General features: G+C 31.2%; 1 protein-coding gene across 1 annotated transcript in view; it reads left to right on the top strand.

Moving 5' to 3' along the window:
• LOC114338977 (nose resistant to fluoxetine protein 6) overlaps window positions 1-24166 on the top strand; it is a 245020-nt gene that overhangs the window by 108106 nt on the left and 112748 nt on the right. The gene's annotated exons all lie outside the window — the stretch shown is intronic.

Genomic DNA, 24166 nt, shown 5'->3' with positions numbered 1-24166 from the left:
TGATATACGGGGACACTGGAACAGGGGAAGTTTTAATTGTGGAACAGTTTAAAAATTTGGAACGTCAGATTACGAAAACGTCCCTTGCATTTTGTCGGACAGAACACCCAATTGATTTGTTACCCTTTCATTAAACTCTCATGCAAAAATCAGACTCCTATTACTAACCAACATGATTCTTGTCATTTGACATATACTTCGGGTTCCACTCATTAAAATGCCCAGTTCATGGTAAACACCAGTCTGATTTTTGCATGAGAGTTTAATGAAATGGTAACAATTCAATTGGAAGTTCTGTCCGACAAAATACATGGAACGTTTTCGTAGTCTGACGTTCCAAATTTTTATCCTGTTCCACAATTAAAACATCCCATGTTCCAGTGTTCCCATACATCAAAGTTTGTCCGCCTAGACACCGTTAAGCTATTAACAAATTTTCGGCTTGCTATTAATCAACTTTTTTTGGTACGCGGGATCCAGGTCTAGATTAATAGTAAAAAGAATAAATAAGTCACAGAGAACAATAATATAAAAGAAATTATAGAGATAACACAAGAATATTATAAAAACCTCTACAATACACAACAGAAACCAACACAAGAAATCCTTAAGCAACTAAAAATAAAAAAAATATGAAAAAAATATTTTTAAGAAACGCTTTTCTGTAGTTACGAGTGACTGAAATTAAACATATTATAAAAAAGTCAACTAAAAAGCAAAAAATAAAAAAAATTGAAAAAATCTAACACATTCGTCAAAGAAAAGCGTGGCGCGTCTTCATAGAATAAACGGTTTTTGCACCACGCTTTTCTTTAACGAATGTATTAGATTTTTTCAATTTTTTTATTTTTGGTTTTTAGTTGATTTTTTATAATGTTTAATTTTAGTCACTCGTGACTAAAGAAAAGCGTTTCTTAAAAATATTTTTTTCATATTTTTTTATTTTTTACTTTTTAGTCTTACACTTTTCAAACATTAAAAGATATCGTCATGTTTATTGAAATAGGTATGTATAAAACATGTGATGTACAAACATGAAAAGTAGTCGGAATCGGCAAAAAATTTGAAACTTTATTGTTTATTTATGAAGCATAACGTAAACAATTAACGTAAAAAGCAAAATTATATATAGTTCATATAATTAGCTACAATCTGTAAAACTTTCAAGTTTCTTCATTGTAAAAACAAGAGAATTTAAGCATTTTCCGTTAAAATCGTGTTTTATTTAAACAATTAATAAACAAAAAAAATTATTGACTATTCGTGTATTGTTTTTGTATGTCTGCAAATTTTTAGTCATTTGCACTGAAGAAAAGACAGTCAAATTAACGTCCAAAGATTTGACCCAATAGACCAATCAAGTTAGTAAAAAATAAGCCGTTTTTCGACATAATTGAAAAGACGAGGTTTGACAGTTGAAATGTGTAGTATGAGATATTACAAAAGGGCTACCTACCATCTTGGGATTCATCAATTTTTTAGTGGAACAATTTTTAAATAAACAATCAAAACGTCAAACTTAGTTTTGTGCTCATAACTTAAAAACTTGTTTATTTAGAGATTTGACGTTCACAGGTAACTTTTTTAGAATAAAAAGATACATCGAATGAGATACGCTAAATGAAAATCGGTTAATAAACAAAAAAGTTATTGCAAAACAGACAACAAAATCATTGTTTTTTAATATTGTTAATAACAATTTTATTGTTTATTAGAATATGTTTAAATATACCTAAACTTGAGGGCATTATTGTGTTTGAATGGTGTGCAAAAAATGGTCCAGATCTGTTTAATAGTTTTCGCAAAATTGAATTTGTTTATAAATTTTTTTGAAAAACGAGCTAATTTCTGAGGCTGGTCCAGTTAATATAGCTGAATGTATCTCAATAATCCGGAGCTCATTTCCTTCGTTAAGATGTATACTAATAGCTTATGAAAAAAAAAAGTAAAAAAAAATTACATATACGTACACAAAATTATTTGTTAATAAATAGCAGTTTTTAAGCTTATAAACAATTACAATAATTTCGTAGAAATTAGATCAAATTAAATGGCAATAGAAAATACGGAAAGCTGGTTAAAAAACACAACTTCTAAAAAAAAATTTTAGGTCGTACGACCCTTGGGGTCTGAGATAGCCCCTTTTTTTGAAAAAATCACTGTTACGTTAATTAACAATACTAAGATCTGAAATTAACCAATATTTTATAAGAAAAGTCAAAGATTTTAACAAAGTTTTTAGCAAGAAAAAATGTTAAAAATTGTTTAAACAGTAGTGTTATAAACAAAAAGTATTTTGCGTTCCGACTAAAGTGAAAAATAGCGGGCGTAGTCGACTGACTGAATAGTGGGAGCGGTTGGCGACCGGCAGCAACTCCTAAAATTACGTTATACCGACCACAAAAATCAACTTTAAAGTGAATAACAAATTTTCATCATTCCTTATGTTTTCGAGGTCTCCGAATCCGAATATGGAGTTTATTTTTTTCTAGAATTAGTGGAACATGTTCAAAAATCAAATTTTATGCCAAAATGCGATAAATCAATTTTGATGATTTTTCAATTTTAACTCACTGTATTTTTGGTCGCTGTAAATATTTCCTTTTGAAAATTTTACTGTGCTATCTTTGAAGCATTTAGATAACAATGAGATTTGTCCAAAATGATTAAACACATTAAAAGAGAAGTTGTTAATTTTTAAACATTTTGTCGTCAGATTTCGTTAGTTTCATGCTTACTTAAAAAAGTTGAGTGACAAACTTTTTTTATAATTTTAACTAACACAGAAATAAAATATAATTCATGAAGAAGTTTTCCAAAAAAATTTAATTTAAAATATGCAATAGGAAAAATGTTATGTGACTTTATAGACGAGCGGCACACTGGCACACCCCAAAAAAAGCTTATTTCTCGAGATACTGATACTAATTTTGGTAATACTTTATATTTTTGATGGTGCTGAAAACGAAAATTAGGGTTGTTTTGAAAAAATGCCCTTTTTTTGAAAAAATCACTGTTACGTTAATTAACAACACTAAGATCTGAAATTAACCAATATTTTATAAGGAAAAAACAAAGTTTTTAGCAAGAAAAAATGTTAAAAATTGTTAAAACGGTAGTGTTATAAACAAAAAGTATTTTGCGTTGCGACTAAAGTAAAAAAAAAAATAATGGGCGTAGCCGATTGAGAATAAATTCGCTAGCGCTAGACCGTTGCAGCCCATTTTTAACATTGACAGTATACCGGATTTGAAGCTTAATATTATATTTATATATTTTGGTAGAAACTTGCATTTTATGAATATTATTATCTTGCACATTTATTTAGTAAAATTATATTTTAAATAAATAAATTTAAAAAATGACAATAAAAAGGCCACTTAAAAAAGGTTTATACATCCCATTAGCTGCTTTGTTTTGGATCATTTTGCAATGAAAATAAGATAAACATTATTATTTTAATGTGGTACCATAGATAAAAAATAGTAATCTTGGTACAGTAGAACCCGATTGGTAGGCATAGGCCATTTTTTATTCTCTATTTTGAATCCGTGTGTAGTCCAGGCTGTATCGTCGACCCCGTTAGGTAAATTATTCAGATTCTTATTTTTTGCACAAACTTACTCAAAAAAAAGTTCCTTACAACAAATCCAAAGGGTACCAAGAGCTACCGCGGCCGAAAAATTGTTTAAACAATTTTTTCATTAGTTTTCTGTTAACTTATAAAAGTTGGGTAACAAACTGTTTAGTTTATAATTTTAATCAACGCAGCATTAAAACATAGGTCCTGAAGAAGTTTTCTGGAAAATTTAAAGTCAAAATATGCAACAGAAAAAAAGTTACGCGACCTTATAGACGAGTGATACTCCCAAAAAAAAAAACGCTCATTTCTCGAGATATCAACCACACTGTGGTGAATAGCTAATTTTGGTCTTACTTTATGTTTTTCATGGTGCTGAAAACGAAAATGAGTTTTATTTTGAATTTTAGATAGAGAAACATTGTCAAAATCGAAATTTTACCCTAAAAATAAAAAAAAAATGAAATCACGTTTTTCTTAAAATTAAAAGTTACACCACCTTATTTCTATAAAACATTTTGTTCTCTGTACTCTAGATTTTAACATAAAATTAATTGAACAGCTAAATTTCAAATTTTGTCACTCAACTTTTGCGATTAAACTTTGCAATTCAAGAATCTGCACCTTTTACTTCAAACAATTTATAACTTTCTTTGTAGCAAGACAGAAATATTGAAGCAGGTCCCATTGTCTTCAGAATGGTGAGAAATAGATACTATAAAAATTTCAAAAAAAAAATATTACAATGGAACTGAGTTGTAGCAAGTTAAAGGCAAAAAACGTGATTTTTATTTATAGGGTAAAGTTGCGATTTTGATAATGTTCCCCCACGTAAAATTCAAAACAACCCTAATTTTCGTTTTCATCACCATCAAAAATATAAAGTACCTATTACCAAAATTAGTATCAGTATCTCGAGAAATAAGCTTTTTTGGGGTGTGCCAGTGTGGCGCTCGTCTATAAAATCACATAACATTTTTCCTGTTGCATATTTTAAATTAAATTTTTTTTGGAAAACTTCTTCATGAATTATATTTTATTTATATGTTAGTTAAAATTATAAACTAAAAAGTTTGTCACTCAACTTTTTTAAGTGAGCATGAAACTAACGAAATCTGACGACAAAATGTTTAAAAATTAACAACTTCTCTTTTAATGTGTTTAATCATTTTGGACAAATCTCATTGTTATCTAAAGGCTTCAAAGATAACACAGGAAAATTTTCAAAAGGAAATATTTACAGCGACCAAAAATACAGTGAGTTAAAATTGAAAAATCATCAAAATTGATTTATCGCATTTTGGCATAAAATTTGATTTTTGAACATGTTCCACTAATTCTAGAAAAAAATAAACTCCATATTCGGATTCGGAGACCTCAAAAACGTAAGGAATGATGAAAATTTGTTATTCACTTTAAAGTTGATTTTTGTGGTCGGTATAACGTAATTTTAGGAATTGCTGCCGGTCGCCAACCGCGCCCACTATTCAGTCAGTCGACTACGCCCGCTATTTTTTACTTTAGTCGGAACGCAAAATACTTATTGTTTATAACACTACTGTTTAAACAATTTTTAACATTTTTTCTTGCTAAAAACTTTGTTAAAAACTTTGACTTTTCTTATAAAATATTGGTTAATTTCAGATCTTAGTGTTGTTAATTAACGTAACAGTGATTTTTTCAAAAAAAGGGGCTTTCTCAGACCCCAAGGGTCGTACGACCTAAAATTTTTTTTAGAAGTTGTGTATTTTAACCAGCTTTCCGTATTTTTTATTGCCATTTAATTTGATCTAATTTCTACGAAATTATTGTAATTGTTTATAAGCTTAAAAACTGCTATTTATTAACAAATAATTTTGTGTACGTATATGTAATTTTTTTTACTTTTTTTTTCATAGGCTATTAGTATATATCTTAACGAAGGAAATGAGCTCCGGATTACTGAGATACATTCAGCTATATTAACTGGACCAGCCTCAGAAATTAGCTCGTTTTTCAAAAAAATTTATAAACAAATTCAATTTTGCGAAAACTATTAAACAGATCTGGACCATTTTTTGCACACCATTCAAACACCATGATGCCCTCACGTTTAGGTATATTTAAACATATTCTAATAAACAATAAAATTGTTATTAAGAATATTAAAAAACAATGATTTTGTCGTCTGTTTTGCAATAACTTTTTTGTTTATTAACCGATTTTCATTTAGCGTATCTCATTCGATGTATCTTTTTATTCTAAAAAAGTTACCTGTGAACGTCAAATCTCTAAATAAACAAGTTTTTAAGTTATGAGCACAAAACTAAGTTTGACGTTTTGATTGTTTATTTAAAAATTGTTCCACTAAAATATTGATGAATCCCAAGATGGTAGTCTTTTTGTAATATCTCATACTACACATTTCAACTGTCAAACCTCGTCTTTTCCGTTATGTCTAGAAAAAACCTAACTTGATTGGCCTACAAACGATTGAACTAAAGAAAAGCGTTTAATTAATGAATACGACAAAACGAATTCTAATGTTAATTGTAGCACAAAACGTCTCTACCGGTGGGTTTTCTAAGACTACGATAAAAACACGAATTTTTTGAATTCGAGTTTTGGTTGAAGTTTTGTTTCGTAAAAGATGGGCATATAAGGAGAAGAAGAAGCCGATTTATATAGAGAAGAATAAACGCCGATTTATACAGGGTGTCCCGAAAAGATTGGTCATAAATTATACAACAAATTCTGGGGTCAAAAATAGGTTGATTCAACCTCACTTATCTATATACAATAATGCACCCAAAAAAAGTTACAGCCCTTTGAAGTTACAAAATGAAAATCGATATTTTTTCATATATCGAAAACTCTTAGAGATTTTTTATTGAAAATGGACATGTGGCATTATTATGGCAGCAGAATCTTGAAAAAAAATTAAAGTGAAATTTGAGCACCCCATAAAAATTTTATGGGGGTCTTGTTCCCTTAAACCCCCCCAAACTTGTGTGTACGTTCCAATTAAATTATTATTATGGCACCTTTCGTTAAACACAATGTTTTTAAAACTTTTTTGCCTCTCAGTAATTTTTCGATAAGCCAGTGTTTATCGAGATATTTTGAATATTTGTCAAATCCACCACATATTTGTATATGGTCAAGTACGATTATAAAGACCTATTGATAATCTGAAAATTTATTTATAATTTACATTTTTAGGTATATTTTGAAAAAGAAGCCACATCTCGATAAAAGGTGACTTATCAAAAAAAGACTAAGAGGCAAAAAAGTTTTAAAAACACTGTGTTTAACTAATGGTATCACAACAATAGTTTAATTGGAACGTACACAAACATTTGGGGGGTTTAAAGGAACAAAACCCCCATACAATTTTTATGTAAATATATTAAAAAAGAAGCCGCGTCTCGATAACAACTGACTTATCGAAAAAATACTAAGAGGCAAAAAAGTTTTAGAAATGTTGTGTTTAACTAATGGTACCACAATAATGAATTAATTGGAACGTAGACAAAAGTTTGGGGGGGTATAAGGGAACAAAACCCCCATAAAATTTTTATGGTGTGGACAAATCTCACTATAATTTTGTTTTAAGATGTTTTTGCTATAAGAATGATACATGACCATTGTCAATAAAAAATCTCTAGTAGTTTTCGATATATTGAAAAAAATCGATTTTCATTTTCTAATTTCAAAGGGATGTAACTTTTTTTATGAACACATTTGTACTAAGGTAAGTTAGGTTCAATCGAACTCTTTTTGACTCCAGAATGTGTGGTATAATTTATGACCAATCTTTTCGGGACACCCTGTATATAAACAAATATATAATCGTTCAAAATTTGAAACTTTATTGTTTATTTATGAAGCATAACGTAAACAATAAAAGGAAAAAGTGAAATTATGTATAGTTCATATCATTAGCTACAATCCGTAAAATTTTCAAGTTTGTACATTGTAAAAAACAAGAGAATTTAAGCATTTTCTGTTAAAATCGTTTTTTTTTAATTTAAGACACTGCAGTTCGTATTGACCGTGTAGGCAATTTTGATGTAATGTCAAAAAAATATAAAAATGGAACGTCAGTCAAGTTCAAGTAAAAGTTTTTGTAGATATTTTCCTTTAATTACGTTTGTAGAACAAATATTGTATGATATGCGTGTTAAAAAGTACATTTTTAAGGCACTCATGTGAATTGCAGAATTCGCTATCGCTCATTCTGCAAACTTTCACATGCGTGCCTTAAACGTGTACTTTTAACACTTATATCATACATAACTATTATTGACTATTCGTGTATTGTTCCCGCGAATGCATATATCTGCAAATTTTCATTCATTTGCATTGAAGAAAAGTCAGTCAAATTAACGTCTAAAAAATTGATGCAAACTATTGAAGTAAAGAAAATCGTTTAATAAAAAAGATGTCAACTCCGACTTACAACTAGAAACCAGTAAGAATGAGATACGAAGAGCACTTAAGGAGATGAAGAATAATAAATCGCCAGGAAAAGGCAGGATATCTGTTAGATCAGGCTGTATCGTCGCACCAGTTATGGGCCGTATACACGACAACGATTTTTCGCAACGATGTGACTGTACAGTGCGTTGGTGTCGATTCATCGAACGTGTGGACGCGAATCGAGGCAAATTTTTGGTCGGTGGAAACGGTCGGCAGGAAGAACAAAATTCTATGAATCGACACCAACGCACTGTACAGTCACATCATTGCGAAAAATCGTTGTCGTGTATACCCAGTAGGTCCCAGTAGGCCCAGTAGCTAAATTATTCCGATTCGATTATTTTGCACAAACTTACTCAAAAAGATTCAGTGGGTTCAAAGGATTACCAATGTTGAAGTGCTACGACGTTTAAAAGGAGTTAGAAATTGTGAAAAGTATAATAACTAGAAAACTGGAATATTTTGGTCACATTACCAGAGGAGAAAAATATGAGTTGCTGAGAATTATTATGCAAGGAAGGATCCAAGGAAGAAGAAGCATAGGAAGAAGACTCATCTCCTGGCTGAGTAACCTTAGAGAATGGTTTAACTGTAATTCATTACAACTATTCAGAGCAGCAGCCAACAAAGTGACCATAGCCATTATGATATCCAACCTCCGATAGGAGAGGGAACTTTAAGAAGAAGACTCAAAAAGAGGTCCTTATAACAAATCCCCAAGGTGCCGGGAGGTATCGCGGTCGAATAATTTATCAAAAAATCAATTTTTTTACTTCGGACAATCTTTTTTAGATTTAAATAAAATTTAACGTGAAGTAAAACTCCCTGGTGTAGTTGGTATATTTATTAAAAATTTAATTTTTTTTTTAAATCCAAAAGTATTACGTTCAGAACGTTTTCGGACTTATCAGTCCATCATCAGTGAACCTAGAAGTAAGTAATCCTACTTAATAATTTTTTTAAAGTAACATTTTTTTATGTATATAACCTTGGGGGTGAAAGTTAGAACTTTGAATTGGAAGAGTAGTTGAATAGTGTGTTTAGGCTAGATAAATTTGTTAGATTTGTTAAATTTGTTTATCAAATTTATCTTGAATATTGAATTGAAAGAGTAGTTGAATAGTGTGTTTAGGCCAGATAAATTTGTTAAACAAATTTAACAAATCTAACAAATTTATCTGGCCTAAACACCTACTCTATCAATTCAAAGTTCTAACTTTCATCCCCAAGGTTATATACATAAAAAAAATTTTATTTTCTTATAATCTCGAATTCAAACTTACTTTTTGTTTTCATTACCATAGTACAATAATTTCGATCAAATTTAATTTTATAGTTAATTTTATAGTAATTGTTGTAATATTTAAAAAAGTGGGAAATTTAAATTCTAACATTAAAATTAAAATTTCAACACAGACAAAACTTAAATTTCCGTAATCGCATTGGATTAATACATTAAAAATTGCCCTTTCCTGGATGTCAATGTCACTGACATTTGAAGTATTTCTACTTCCTTAAATCATTGACAGACTAAACGTGGTTCAATGAAGACCTAATCACTTATAAAAAATCTCTTAATGTGATACAATAGAGCATCATGTTGCTGGTAGTAATCCATTGGCATCCAATCTAGGTCAAATTCTTTTGCAAATTTTAATATGTAGTTGGAACATACATCTTAACCAGTTTTTGGCATTGTGGCTATTTAGCAAGGACAGGGAGTAAGTAATCTTAACCACACTTTTCAATTTTTAACATTCAAAATTTCACCCTTTTTAATTTTATTAAGTGGGATTACTTACTTTTAGGTTCACTGATGATGGACTGATAAGTCCGAAAACGTTTTGAACGTATTCCTTTTGGATTTTTAAATTTTTTTAAAAATTTTTATTAAATATACCAACTACACCAGGGAGTTTTACTTCACGTTAAATTTTATTTAACTAGATGGTATACAGCCAACCTTCGGGTATTATCCCGTTTTATTTTTTTAGATTTCGTTGTGTCATTATGAGCAAAAAAGGTCTCTCGTGATTTTTCTGCAAAATTGACAGTTGTCGAGTTATATGCGATTTAAAATTTAATAAATGCGAAAATGGACATTTTCAAGATTTAATAACTCGGTTAAAAATTATTATTATAAGAGTCAGAAAGTGACTAAATCAAAGTTTAAAGCCCCCCCCCTGAAAAAAAGTATGCTAAATTTGCAGTTACTCGGACGTTATGGGGGACCTATTGGGTTGTGAAGATCAGGTCCTAAAACCAAAAAAGTTAAGTTAAGTTTTCCATTTAAGTGGGGACTTTCCATTTTTTTAATTTAATTTTCCATTTCAAACAATCGTTTTTTCCGATAATAGCGCTATCTATCCATAATTCAAGAATGTCTCGAATATAAGTAACTTATTTTTACGAAAGGAATCCAAATCTGCAATAAAAAATGTGGGCTCCTACATTTTTTAATTTAGTTTTCCATTTCCAACAATCGTTTTGTCCGATTATAGCGCCATCTTTCCACAATTCGAAAAAATTTCTCGAATAAAAGTTGCTTATTTTTACGTAAAGAAGTCAAATCTGCAATAAAAATAAGGGGCTCCTATTTAAGATTTTAAAGTACTCCCCCACCCCACCTCCGTGGATGGTCGTGTTTGGTGTCATTCGATAGATTTTTCAAAAATATTGAATACGTGCATGTTGGAGTTTTTCGATCTGATGTTCATTTCGCGAAATATCCCGGGGTTCCTATTTAAAATTTTAAATTTACACCCCCCTCTCCATCGGGGGTCGTGTTTGGTATTATTCGACAGACTTTTGAAAAATATTGAACATTTATTTGTTAGTTTTTCGATCTGGTGTTTATTTCTCGAAATATTCGCTTTTTTCTTGTAAAATTTTGTGACACCCATTTCCTTACGCCCCGCTCAAACTGTCAGATTTTTTAAAATATACACTGTTCAGCATGTACTTAACTTACCTTATCTTAATCTGACGATTTCGAGCTTTTCTAAGGATAGATTTTTTTTTGGAACCCACTTAACGAACTCCTCTGTATTAAGATCCAATATATGGTAGGGGTACTTTTACATGGTACAAGGTTTCTCCCCATATGATTTTATGATTCCCCTACCAATTGTTTTATATTTTTATCTATCTATCTATAAGCGAGGTTCCTACAGCCTCTGCCGCTTCTCGCATTTTAACCGCCATCTTTTTCTGTCCATCCATTCGTCTTCTTTGATGGCTCTATCTCTCATGATGTGCCGTACATTTTCTTCCCAGGCAACTGAAGGCCTTCCCCTTCTTCTTCTTTGTTGTGGTATGTAATTTAAAGCTTTCTTTTGCCATGTATCTTCATTCATTCGTTTCCCGTAACCATACCACACTAGTTATCCCGTTTCAATTCTATCTACACTGGAAAATGCAGTATTTGTCCTCCTTCTAATATCTTCATTCCTGATGTGATCTTTTCTAAATATACCACACGCTCTCCTTAGATAATCCATTTCTACTACTTCTATTCTTTTTCGATCTTTCTTCGTGATCTGCCAAACTTTTGTCCCATAAGTCATAATAGGCTCTACCAAGGTACGGTAGATTGTCAATTTCATTTTTTGTCTTATATCTTTAGACCATAGTTGAGAGCGTAGAATGTTTACCGCTTTTTTGCCCTGCTGCGTTCTGTTTTTGATGTCTCTTTTTGGTAGTGCCTTCTTTAGATATTATAGATCAGAGATATTTATATTCTTTACATGTTTTGTGGTTCTAGTTTCTAAATCTGGATCTTCTTCATCATCCCCTATTTTAAGATACTCTGTCTTTGACATATTCATATTTAGGCCCCATTTTTCATATTCTTAATTGTTTTATATGCTTGTCGAAAATCAATAAAAAATATATTTACTGGCAGATTGAATTCATATGAGCTAGCCAGGATCTGTTTGATTGTAAAAATTTGATTTATTACTGATCTTTTTGCTCTAAAATAAGCTTGGTTTATCTCCAATTTTGGCATTAATTCTATTAGCCCAATAAATGACGGTTTTGGAGAGTAATTTCTTAGAGAGAGATTTAGGTTCTACTTACCCTCCACTTCAAAGTTGAATTTGTGCCGTTGGTTGCTTTTACTTGGCGGGACATTTACCCCTTCTCGGGGGGTGAAAAACGCGTGTTTAAAATAAGGCCGGAAATGGATAAATTGACTTATTTTAAGCACCTTTTGTTCCATAAGGTTCTTTACGTAAGTCAATACTTTTCGAGTTACTGGCGATTTAAAATGTTGATTTTTCGACAAACAAACTACGTGTTCAGACCGTTTTTCCCAAATAACTCAAAAAGTAAATATTTTATCGAAAAAATATTTTTAGCAAAAGTGTAGCCTATAAAAAAAACGAAAAAAATGGTGTACCAGTAAAGTCTACAAATTGAGTTGTCATGAGCTACAAACAAAGTTGTAGCTCATGAAATATACGTTCTTATTCGTCTAATTCCAAATCGAATAATTCAACGCCAAATCACCGAAAAAAGAAGCGTTTTTCGGGAAAACCTTATTAACATTTTTAAAGTATCGAAAAAAAGCTTATCATTTGTTTTTTACAAAAGTTTACAGCATCAAAAATAAACGAGTTACACTGAAAAAATAAAGTTGGCCCCTTTTTTTTGGTAAAAAAAATCGTGAAAACCTCCCTCTATTTAGCACCCTAAATGAAATTAATCGTTTGGTTTTACTATCTATTTTAACTGTATGTGGATTGTTTATATGATCTGTAAGTTTGATTGGTTTAAAGTGCTTATTTTTGAAAACATTTGGTTTAATATTAAAAAAAAACAATTCTAAAAATTTTTGAAAAATTTAATTTTTTCAAAATAACTTAAAAAGTATTAGTGATAAGAAAAATCTTAAACAGTAAAAAATGTAGGTTTTGCTATTATAAATATGCTAGTTTTATTTTGTTTCTCCGTAAGACAAAAATTGGTTAAGATATGGCTGTTCAAAATTTGCATACACTCGTGATTAGTGACCAATTCAAGCTTTCTCAATTATAACCCTTTCAAAAATAAACACTTTAAGCCGGTGAGACTGACAGATCATATAAAAAATAGATAGGTAAGTAAATTGTTTGTAAAGCGGTAGCGATTAATTTCATTTGGGGAGCTAAACACGGCGAGATTTTCATGATTTTTTACAAAAAAAAAAGAGGGCCAACTTTATTTTGAGCGTAACTCGCTTATTTTTAATGCTAAAACTTTTATTAACAATTAAAACAAAGCTTTTTATAAACACTTTAAAAAAGTTTAAACAGGTTTTTCCCAAAAAGTGCTTAATTTTCGGTGATTTCACCTTGAAATATTCGATTTGGAATTAGAAGAATAATAACGTATTTTTCATGAGCTACAACTTTGTTTTTATTTGATAGATAGACTTTACTGATACACCATTTTTTTGGGTTTTATATAAGCTACACTTTTGCTGAGGATATTTTTTTTGATAAAATATTTACTTTTTGAGTTATTTGCGAAAAACCGTCTGAAAACGTAGTTTTTTTGTCGAAAAATCAACATTTTCAATGGCAAATAACTCGAAAAGTATTGACTTACGTAAAAAACTCTATAGAACAAAAGTTGCTTAAAATCAGTCAATTTATCAATTTCCTGTCTTATCTTGAACGTATATTTTTTCACCCCCGAGAAGGGGTGACTGTCACCCCCCAAGTAAAAGCAACCAACGGCACAATTTCAACTTTGAAGTGGAGTGTAAGTAGAACCTATATCCAAATTTTCATGCAATTCGGAGTTGCCCATGAAAATTATAGGTATCGCCGAATTTCCCGTTCATTTACTGGGCTATATTTCTGATCGATATAACTAGACGTTTATAATAATATTTGTGTCTTGTAATGCTATACCTACTCCTGTAGTTTTTACATTCCGTGACATTTCTTTTTTTGTGTATTGGTATTGGATACATCAGGGCTTCTCTCCACTGTTCATTGTTTATTCACTGTTCCATATAAAAATCAAAAACTATAACTTTCATTTAATTCATTGTTTAAATTATAAAAATGCAAGTTAAACAAAATGCACAATAGTTATATAAGACTGTAATTTCCTTAATAATTTTTAATGTTAAGACAGCTTTAATCTTTTTTGCAACATGAAACCGTTATATCACCCAGGAATAGATTCTTCAACCGTGTCGCGCTACTTATATTATACAATTAGTTGATTCTTCGTTGTTGTGGATTATTTTTGCGAAACACTATCATAGTAAACACTAATTTTGTTGTTTGGAAAAGAATATACGACATCCGAAAGCATCAGCCACGACTAATTAATTTTAAAGTGCGAAACGAAATATACCTACAGTAAGCACGTAAAGGTTGGAATGAACTCATTTTTCAAGAAAGGGCGGTTTTGGAAATAAATCATTCCGGAAATAGATTTTCGATCGATTTTTATTTTTCAATTAAGATTTTTCGGCTTCGCTATATCGTACTAGTGACGTACGGGTATGATAGATAACAAATACGTCATCCATCTGTGCGTGATGATGTAATCGATCATTCTTTTAAATAAGAATAGGGGTCATGAGCTAGCTTATTTGAGAATTTATTCAATTCTCTATTCAGTAATGTAAGCATTAATATAATTATACAAAAACTGCCTTTATCTTTTTCATCTTAACTCAGATTTGAGTATACAGGGTGAGGCAGATAAAGGGCCTATTAGAAATATCTCGAGAACTAAAGGTAAGAAAATCATGAAAATTGTTATACAGAGGTTATGAGGTGTGAACTATTTAATGAAAATATTTTGGTCTCTTTGCTACTTCCGGTTATACCGGAAGTTGATTGTAACTTCGTTTTTTTAAATGGGACACCCTATATATTTTTGGATTCTCCTTATTTTTTGGAAATAAATACATATTAATCTAGACTGATACTTAAAATTGCCAATAATGGTTGAACTGTCAAAATACCATCGAAGTTGAGATTGTTGGTGCGATTAACAATTAAGCACAAATTAAAGCAGTTAGGTATAGGGAATGCTTAAGAAATAAAAAAGTACCATGAAATATCATTTCATTACAATACTAAAATATAGGGTGTTCTATTTAAGAAAACTCAGAAAATACTCATTCCGAGTTTAAACCCACCCTGTATACTAAAATTAAAAATTTAGCTATACTAATAATTGTTAACAATAGTAGACTATATTAAAAATCATTTCAACATAAATAGAGTTTATTGTGTCAAACTACTACAATCTTACATGGTGTGAATATTGCTACGAAATTAATAAGAAAACGTAATTATCTTTTAACCTACTCTGTATAACGTTACAAAACATTATATTTTAAGAAAGAAGAAATCGAAGAGAATCCAAAAATGTCAAAATATACAGGGTGTCCCATTTAAACAAACGAAGTTATAAACAACTTCCGGTATAACCGGAAGTACCAAGTAGATGAAAATATTTTCATTAAATAGATCAGTCTTCAAAACCCCATTATTCCAATTTTCATAATTCAGTTACCTTTAGTTCTCGAGATATTTCTAATAGGCCCTTTATCTGCCTCACCCTATATAGAAACTGTCTTTCGGTCCTTTTTCCTTGACGAAGAAAAGGTAAATGCGTAGCCAAAGTGACCTCTAATTGCTTCTTCCTAATTTCGTCGTCTCTTGTGCTTATATATTGTAAAAGCCGGAGATACAGGATGCAGCCAGAAAGCAATTTATTAACGAAAAGTCTTAGATTTAAAATATTGTTTATTATATTTTTATTTCAATTATTCTAATTGTTTAAAAAGTAGTAAACTTTGTATCTAGGGCTTTTCGTTGTTTTCCTCGCATTGCAAGAGATGTCGCTGGATTGCGTCTCAAAAGGTGTAATCATTGCATCGCGATGGTTTCCCTTAAATAGGCAGGATTGTTGATATTTCTTTCAGAGTTGTGACTACATAGCTTCACTGAGGATGCACGGGATGCTGAAATAGACTATATGGAGATGGTGGTCCAACTCTGAATCAAATAAAAACAAAAACTGCCTTTATCTTTATCCTATTAATATAATTATTTATACAGGGTTTAATTTAAAAAATGACACCCTGTATAAATAATTATATTAGATAATGTTTATATTACTGAATAGTACCTAAAGAATTCAATAGCTTTACAAATGAGCTAGCACACGACACCTATTCTTATTTTAAAAAATCATCAATTACGTCATCGCACCGAGATGGATGACATCACTCGTATGATATAATATATGCGAAAAAGTCAAAATTTAAAAATAAAAATCGACCTCTTCCAGGATTTAGTTTTAAAATCGCCCATGCATGAAAAAATGAATTCATTCCAACCTTTACGTGCTCACTGTATATTTATGGTACCTATAGGTAATTTCACAATTTCATTCCAAATACAATTCCAAAATAATATTTTTTAATATTTATTTTTTACAAACAGAATAGAATAGTCCAGTTTCAATTTTGTAAAGAACGTTAGATAGGTCTTATAGGAAATTCATAGTTATTATGGTGTATCATAATTATGATTCTGGTTATTATTGCGACCCCAGGTCATCTTGCGAGAATGGTTGACGGAAGGTTGGCAAAGGACTCGCTGATGAGAGGTAAAGGAAAGATGAGAAGAGGACGACCAAGAAAAAAGTGGCTAGAAGCCTGAAAGGAAGACCTGGAAACAATCGGGTTAACAAATTGGAGAACTGCGGCCATGGACAGGAGAAAATGGAGGAAAACCGTGGAGAAATTCAAAGCCATGGGCCTTTAAGGCCTATTGAACTATGTACAATATATAGAGTGTCCCAGACTAATTCATCCAGGCTCTATCTCTTAAACGAATAGAGATTTTCAAATCGAACAAAAAATGATCTATTTCATTTTTAACACACTTTTACTTATGGCGTAGAAAAAATCATTCCCTAAATATTCATGCCTTAGTTACGACCCCTAACTTTAATTTTTTTAATAGCACCCTGTACATTTTTTATAGTTTTGGATGTGGTCTTCTATCGTTTATTTAACAGATTTTTAAAAAATAAAATCGGTTTGTAAGTAATCAAGAAATATCAGTTTATTTTTGTTAATTATGTGTCCCAGACTAATTTATCCAGGCTATATTTCTTAAACGGATAGAGATTTTTGCATGGGACAAAAACTGATCTATTCCATTTGTAATATACTTTAATATGGCCTAGAAAAAAATCATCCCCTAACTATTCATCTCTTAGTTACAGGGTGCTATTAAAAAAAATAAAGTTAGTGGTTGTAACTAAGGGATGAATATTTAGGGGATGATTTTTTTCTACGCCATATTAAAATGTATTACAAATAGAATATATCAGTTTTTATCCCATTCGAAAATCTCTATTCGTTTAAGAAATATAGCCTAGATAAATTAGGCTAGGACACATAAATGACAAAAATAAACTGATATTTTCTTGATTATTTACGAACCGATTTTATTTTTAAAAAAATCTGTTGAATAGGCGGTAGAAGACCACATCCAAAACTATAAAAAATGTACAGGGTTAAAAATATTAAAGTTAGGGGTTGTAACTAAGGGATGAATATTTAGGGGATGGTTTTTTCTACCCCATATCAAAGTGTATTATAAATGCAATAGATCAGTTTTTATAATAATAGTCTCCCATTTTATACCGCTCACGTGGCTTTGGGAGTATAGCAGGGTAGTCTGCTATATCTAGGGCCTACGGTATACAAGGAAGGTAACAGGGCAAGTGCTACGCTTCAACCGCCTATTATTACCCCTAGTTTTACCCAAGGTACTCATTTTATTCAGGCTGAGTCGACCTGGGGCCTATAGACATTTTTTAAAAATGTCTAGTTGTTCTTGCCGGCGGTGGGATTTGAACTCCGAAACACTAGCGCTCGAGGCAAGCATACTACCGCCTGCGCTACGCCGACCCTCTTTCATCAGTTTTTATCCCATTCGAAAATCTCTATTCGTTTAGGAGATATAGCCTGGAGAAATTAGTCTGGGACACCCTGTATACATATAGTATGGTGCAAATGAAAGGAATTAAATACGATATTTCGTAAACCGGCGACTATAAGGAAAAATTCCGAAACAGGTCGATGTTTATTTTTAAATTATGATATTTTGACATATATATCATACTAGTGACATCATCCATCTGGGTGTGATGACGTAATGAAAAGGTGATTCAATTCTCTATTTAGTAATATAAACATTTATATAATTATTTGTACAGGGTGTCTCCAAAATTTTTTTTTAATTTAATTATTTGACAAAAAAGAAGAATGTATGTAATTTATTTAATTCAAAATACATTTTACTGTTGCCCAAAAACATAAAGAAAAAAGTTGATTTCACAAATAAACATTGTTTTTCGATTAAATTCAATCTACCAGTCTAGCTCCCACCAGCCACCTGCGTCTTGGAAGTTTGAACATTTAATTTAAGCGAAAAGAAATGCTTATTTGTGATTTAAACATTTTTTTTTTGATTTCTGACAGCAATAAAATGGATTTTAAATTAAATAGATTACACAAATTCTTCTTTATCTGTCAAATAATTTAATTAAAAAAAATTGGACACCCTGTATAAATAATTATGTAAATGTTTATATTGCTGAATATACAATTCTTTCTATAGAATCTTTCAAATGAGATAGCACACGACCCCTATTATTATTATTTAAAAAAATCATCGATTACGTCATCGCGCCCAGATAAATGACGACACTAGTAGGCCATGTATGCCAAATTATCTTAATTTAAAAATAAAAATCGACCTGTTTCGGGATTTTTCCTTAAGAGGAAACAGTAGCGATCAACAGGTAGCGAAAACGCGTTCCAAGATTGCGGCTGTAATTTTGAATATTCTTTCGAGATATTTGGCACACGTATTCGTAATATAATAAAGAATGGCGGTACAGAGCCCAATTTGAAAAATATATTAATATGTGGAAATTACTCTGTAATTAAATACAATATTAAAAAAACGAGCCTGTACCGCCATTAAGAAGAACAAGAAATACACTTTCTTCAAATAAACTTTTTTATCCGATGCCTAGATTTTGTGTCATTTTGGAACTACTAAATTTTTTTATTTCATTAGTAGTTCCAAAATGACACAAAATCTAGGCATCGGGTAAAAAAGTTTATTTAAAGAAAGTGTATTTTTTTGTTCTTCTTAATGGCGGTACAGGCTCGTTTTTTAATATTGTGTTTAATTACAGAGTAATTTCCACATATTAATATATTTTTCAAATTGGGCTCTGTACCGCCATTCTTTATTATATTACGAATACGTGTGCCAAATATCTCGAAAAAATATTCAAAATTACAGCCGCAATCTTGGAACGCGTTTTGGCTACCTGTTGATCGCTACTGTATCACCAAGTTGCCAGTTTACGAAATATCTAATTTTTACCTTTCATTTGCACCATACTGTTTATTATTGCGACAGTAAATTCTTAATAATTAACAATTAAATTGTTAATTCCGGAAATATAAACTACTACAAAAAAAAGTTTAAAAAGTTTTTTAAAACACTACTATTTTTACCTCTCCAAGTTATTTAATTATTCCTAAATAATTACTTCCCTAAAATTTTAGTTGAAAATAAAAGATTTTGGTGGAAAAACCTAGATTTTCCAAGGAAAATTTTCGTCGAAGGAAATCGAAGAAAAAAAATTTCTCTGTGCAGAATTAAATTAAAGTGAACTTTTATTCGGGTGTTCTTGGTATAAAGTTAAAATCTTTGGAGTTACAGAGCAATAATTAAAAAAAAAGAAGGTTTCGGAGCGCTGATATTTAACAAACAAAATGGCACACTTTTGGAACTTTTCTGCGGACATTGTTTACCTATATTACTAGATATTAATACTAGGTTGTTCAATAAGTTTTGCGGTTCGATAAGAAAAATGCAATTTTATGACTTGAAATACACTTTATTATTCAGTACAGTCTCCCTGAACATCCATACACTTACTCTACCGAGATTTCAATTTATTAATTCCATCCCTGAAGAGAGAATCAGGAAGAATCAAATCTGATTAATACTGTGAATGCTCTCACAATTCGAACTTTAATTCATGGATTTTAGCCATTGGTAAAATACTCATATAACACAGTGCATTGTCCTGATGAAAAAGGATATTTTTCTTTTGCAAACCGGGTCTTTTTTTACGATTTTTTTTCTTAAGCTGGTCTAAATGGTTACAACAATATCCAGAATTTATTGTTTTATCAGTTTGCAAGTAATCCACAAAAAAAATTCCTCTCACATCCCAAAAACTAATGCTAAAATTTTCTTGGTCGATTTCTGGACACAAACTCGTTTTGGAGCCGAAAAACCAGATTCTATCACTTTTCAACCTTTTGTTTTGATTCAGGATCATGGTGATAGACCAAGTCTCATCCATTGTGATGAGTCGACGCACAAAATCTACTTTATTCTTTCGAAAATACCCTAAATATTGCTGAGAAAGTCGCAATGTGTTTGTGGTCCGTTGTCGGCAAATGCGGCACCCATTGTGACCACAGCTTTTTGAAACCCAATACTTCTGCCAAAATATTGCTTACGCTGCCGATTGAGATGCCTAGGGATTCTACTAAATCATTTTTAGTTACTCGACGAGTTTCCAATACCAGATCCTGTGTTTTTCTACGATTTCTGGTGGTCTTGCTGTTTTTGAGCGTCTTTGACGTGAATCGTCTTCAAGGCTTGAACGACCACGTTTAATTTGAGCAACTCACTTTCTACAGTAATAATTGAAGGCGAAGAGTCTTTATACACTTTTAACATTCGTTCATAAATTTCCTTTGCCTTTAAACCTTCCAAAATAAAAATTCAATCACTGCACGCTACTTGATTATTTCCATTGTAAAAAATACTGTGACACATCGATACTCAATGGCTTCTAAAAAAAATAATGAATTAACAGATTGAAATAAAACTACCCATACATTCATGTGAAGAGTGTATCAACGTAACAAAAAAAAATTAGGCTAGTAGCAATGCTCTCTCTTATCGAACCGCAAGACTTATTGAACAACCTAGTATGTATATATGTTACAGTTCATGTTGATTATCCAGTTGGAGTTGACTCCAACTAGTTGGAGTCAACTCTAACGGCTGGTTTCAGTAAAAGTTGATTATAAATATAAAATGAAGATTTATATTCAACATTTACTAGTAAAAGTAGACTCCAACTAGGAAAAGTATACTCTTCCCAATGCCATTTAGTAAAAGTTGATTCTGATTCACACAAACAGCCGATTCTAGAAATTAAATGTTACTGAATATGTTCAAATTAGTCTAGGCTGTAGCGTCGCCATCGTTGGGTAAATTACTCCGGTTCGAATTTTCTGCACAAACTTACTCAAAAAGAGGTCATTATAACAAATTTACTGGGTGCCAGGCAGTACCTTGATCGATAAATTGTTTAAACAATTTTTTTTAGACAAATTCACAAAAATAATTTGTTCACTTCGAACAATTTTTTTAGATCATTTGGGTTATTCTGAGCAAAAAAAGGTATTTTGTGATTTTTCTCTAAAATTGATTGTTGTCGAGTTATACGCGATTTAAAATTTGAAAAATGCGAAAATAGCCATTTTCAAGGCTTTAATAAGTCGGTTAAAATCCATTATTATGAAAGTCAGAAAGTGACCAAATCAAAGTTTATAGCCCCCTCTACAAGATCCAGCAGAAATTTTTGTCACTATTTTATTACTAAGCCTTATCTTTAATTATTAACAATGATCGCTAAGTGCGTATTAGGCGGCCGTCAATGGTGAGTGCTAAAGAGATGCACCATTACAGCCGTCTAATGGTGAATCTCACTCGCACTCACATTGACGGCCGCCTCAATACACGGTTAGCGCTCATTGTTGATAATTAAAAATAATATCTTAATAATGAAATAATGACAAAAATTTCTTCAGGATCTTATAGAGGTAGGTTTAATCTTTGATTTTTTTTAGTTTCTGATTTTCATAATATATAGTATCGTATGGCATTTTTGCCTTTCGGACAGTTCCGGCGTCAATTACATCTTTAACCCTGTTTCAAGTAACTAGTGTCGATGTACACTAGCCCAGGGGACTGACGGCTTAACGTGCTCTCCGAGGCACGGTGACGGCTCGTGTCATTATTGGAAATGAAAATGGTTTGACTTTAGCAGGGCTCGAACCCACGTGCACTGGCGTATGAGGCCAGCGATTATGCCGTTACTCCACGGCCGCTCGCTCGACTTTCACAATAATTATCTTTAACCGAGTTATCAAACCTTGAAAATGGTTATTTTGGCGTTTTTCAAATTTTAAGTCGCTAATAACTCGACAAACAGTCAATTTTAGAGAAAAAAGGCCCAACGGATCTAAAAAAAAATTGTACGAAGTGAAAAAATTACACACACCGGCAAAATTAGCCGAACACCTTAAAGATGGGACATGTTTGATGTCTCGAATTTCCTAAACCTGTTGTCCGATTTGAGTGATTCTTTTAGTAAGTTATAGCCTTATTAGTTAATAATATCGGTGTAATAATATTGTTGCTAGACAGGTACATGTCATTTTATACCGGGTGTTACAATCATACTGTGTTTTTTTCTTAAAGTTCGGAATACCCTGTGGAATATTCTAGTATATATAATATTTTAAAATAAATTAAAAGTCGATTGTAGACTTGGACTTTCTTAACATTTTCTTTTTTGATTCATTTGCTTATGTTGGAATATAAAAAAGTTATGTGCTTTAACAACTAGCCATGTTTTTTATCAATAAATCCTCATAGTAGGGGAGGAAAGTATGCTAAATTTGCAGTTTGTAAAGATGTTTCCTATTTAAGATTTTAAAGTAACCCCCCAGCCCACCTCCGTCGGGGTCGTGTTTGGTGCCATTCGGTAGATTTTTGAAAAATATTGAATATGTGTATTTTGCAGTTTTACGATCTGATGTTCATTTCGCGAAATATCGCAGGGTTCGTATTTAAAATTTTTAATTTACCCCCTCCCCTCTCCGTGGGTTGTCACGAACCTCTACGGAGGTGGGGTGGGGGATTTAATTTAAAATCCTAAATAGGAGCCCCCAATTTTTATTGCAGATTTGGATTCTTTCCGTAAAAATAAGCAAATTTTATTCGACACATTTTTTCTAATTATGCATAGATAGCGCTATAATCGGAGAAAAATTATTGTTTCAAATGGAAAATTAAATTAAAAAATGAAAAGTCCCCCACTTTATGGAAAATTTAACTTAACCTTTTTCTGATTTTAGCACATACTCTTCACAATCTAATAGGTTCCCATAAAGCTCGAGTAACTGCAAATTTAGTATAGTTTCCTCCCCTACTATGAGGATTTATTGATGAAAACCCTGGATAGTTGTTAACGCACATAACTTTTTATTATCTCACATAAGTAAATGAATCAAAAAGAAAAATGTTAAGAAAGCCTAAATCTACAATCGAGTATTAATTTTGATATTTTACATGTGCTAGAATATTCCACAGAGTGTTCCAAACTTTAAGAAAAAAACACAGCATGATTTGTACACCCGGTATAAAATGATATTTACCTGTCTAGCAACAATATTATTACAACGATATTCTTAAATAATAAGGCTATAACCTACTAAAAGAATCACTCAAATCGGATCAGTGATTTAGGAAACTCGAGACATCAAACATGTCCCATTTTTAAGGTGTTCGGCTAATTTTGCCGGTGTGTGTATTTTTTCGAATTTGTTTAAAATCATTGTTTATCGCCAAACATCACTAAAATCATTCATTATTGTACTCATTTGCCCTCATTTTCGGCAGTAAAATAAGACTTTGTTGTATTGAAAGAAGAATGTTACTTTACCTGCCGCGATAATTAATCAAATTAACCGAGATTGAATGTAAGTGGTCAATGGCAGCAATCGATTATTTATTTGAGTGAAATTAAAATTTATTTACTTTAAATTTTAAAAATATTGTACAAAATTTATCTTATTATTAATAAAATTTATGTCAAAAAGTAAAATTCTGTAGTGTTTCGCAATTATATTCATACAAAATAAATCAAAACTTTACAGATTTAGTCCAATTAGGTAGGTATACAATATTGACA

Source organism: Diabrotica virgifera, chromosome 7 (genome assembly GCF_917563875.1).
Source record: "Diabrotica virgifera virgifera chromosome 7, PGI_DIABVI_V3a".
NCBI classification, from domain to species: Eukaryota; Metazoa; Arthropoda; class Insecta; order Coleoptera; family Chrysomelidae; genus Diabrotica; species Diabrotica virgifera.
This window is presented reverse-complemented; position numbering and strand designations above follow the sequence as displayed.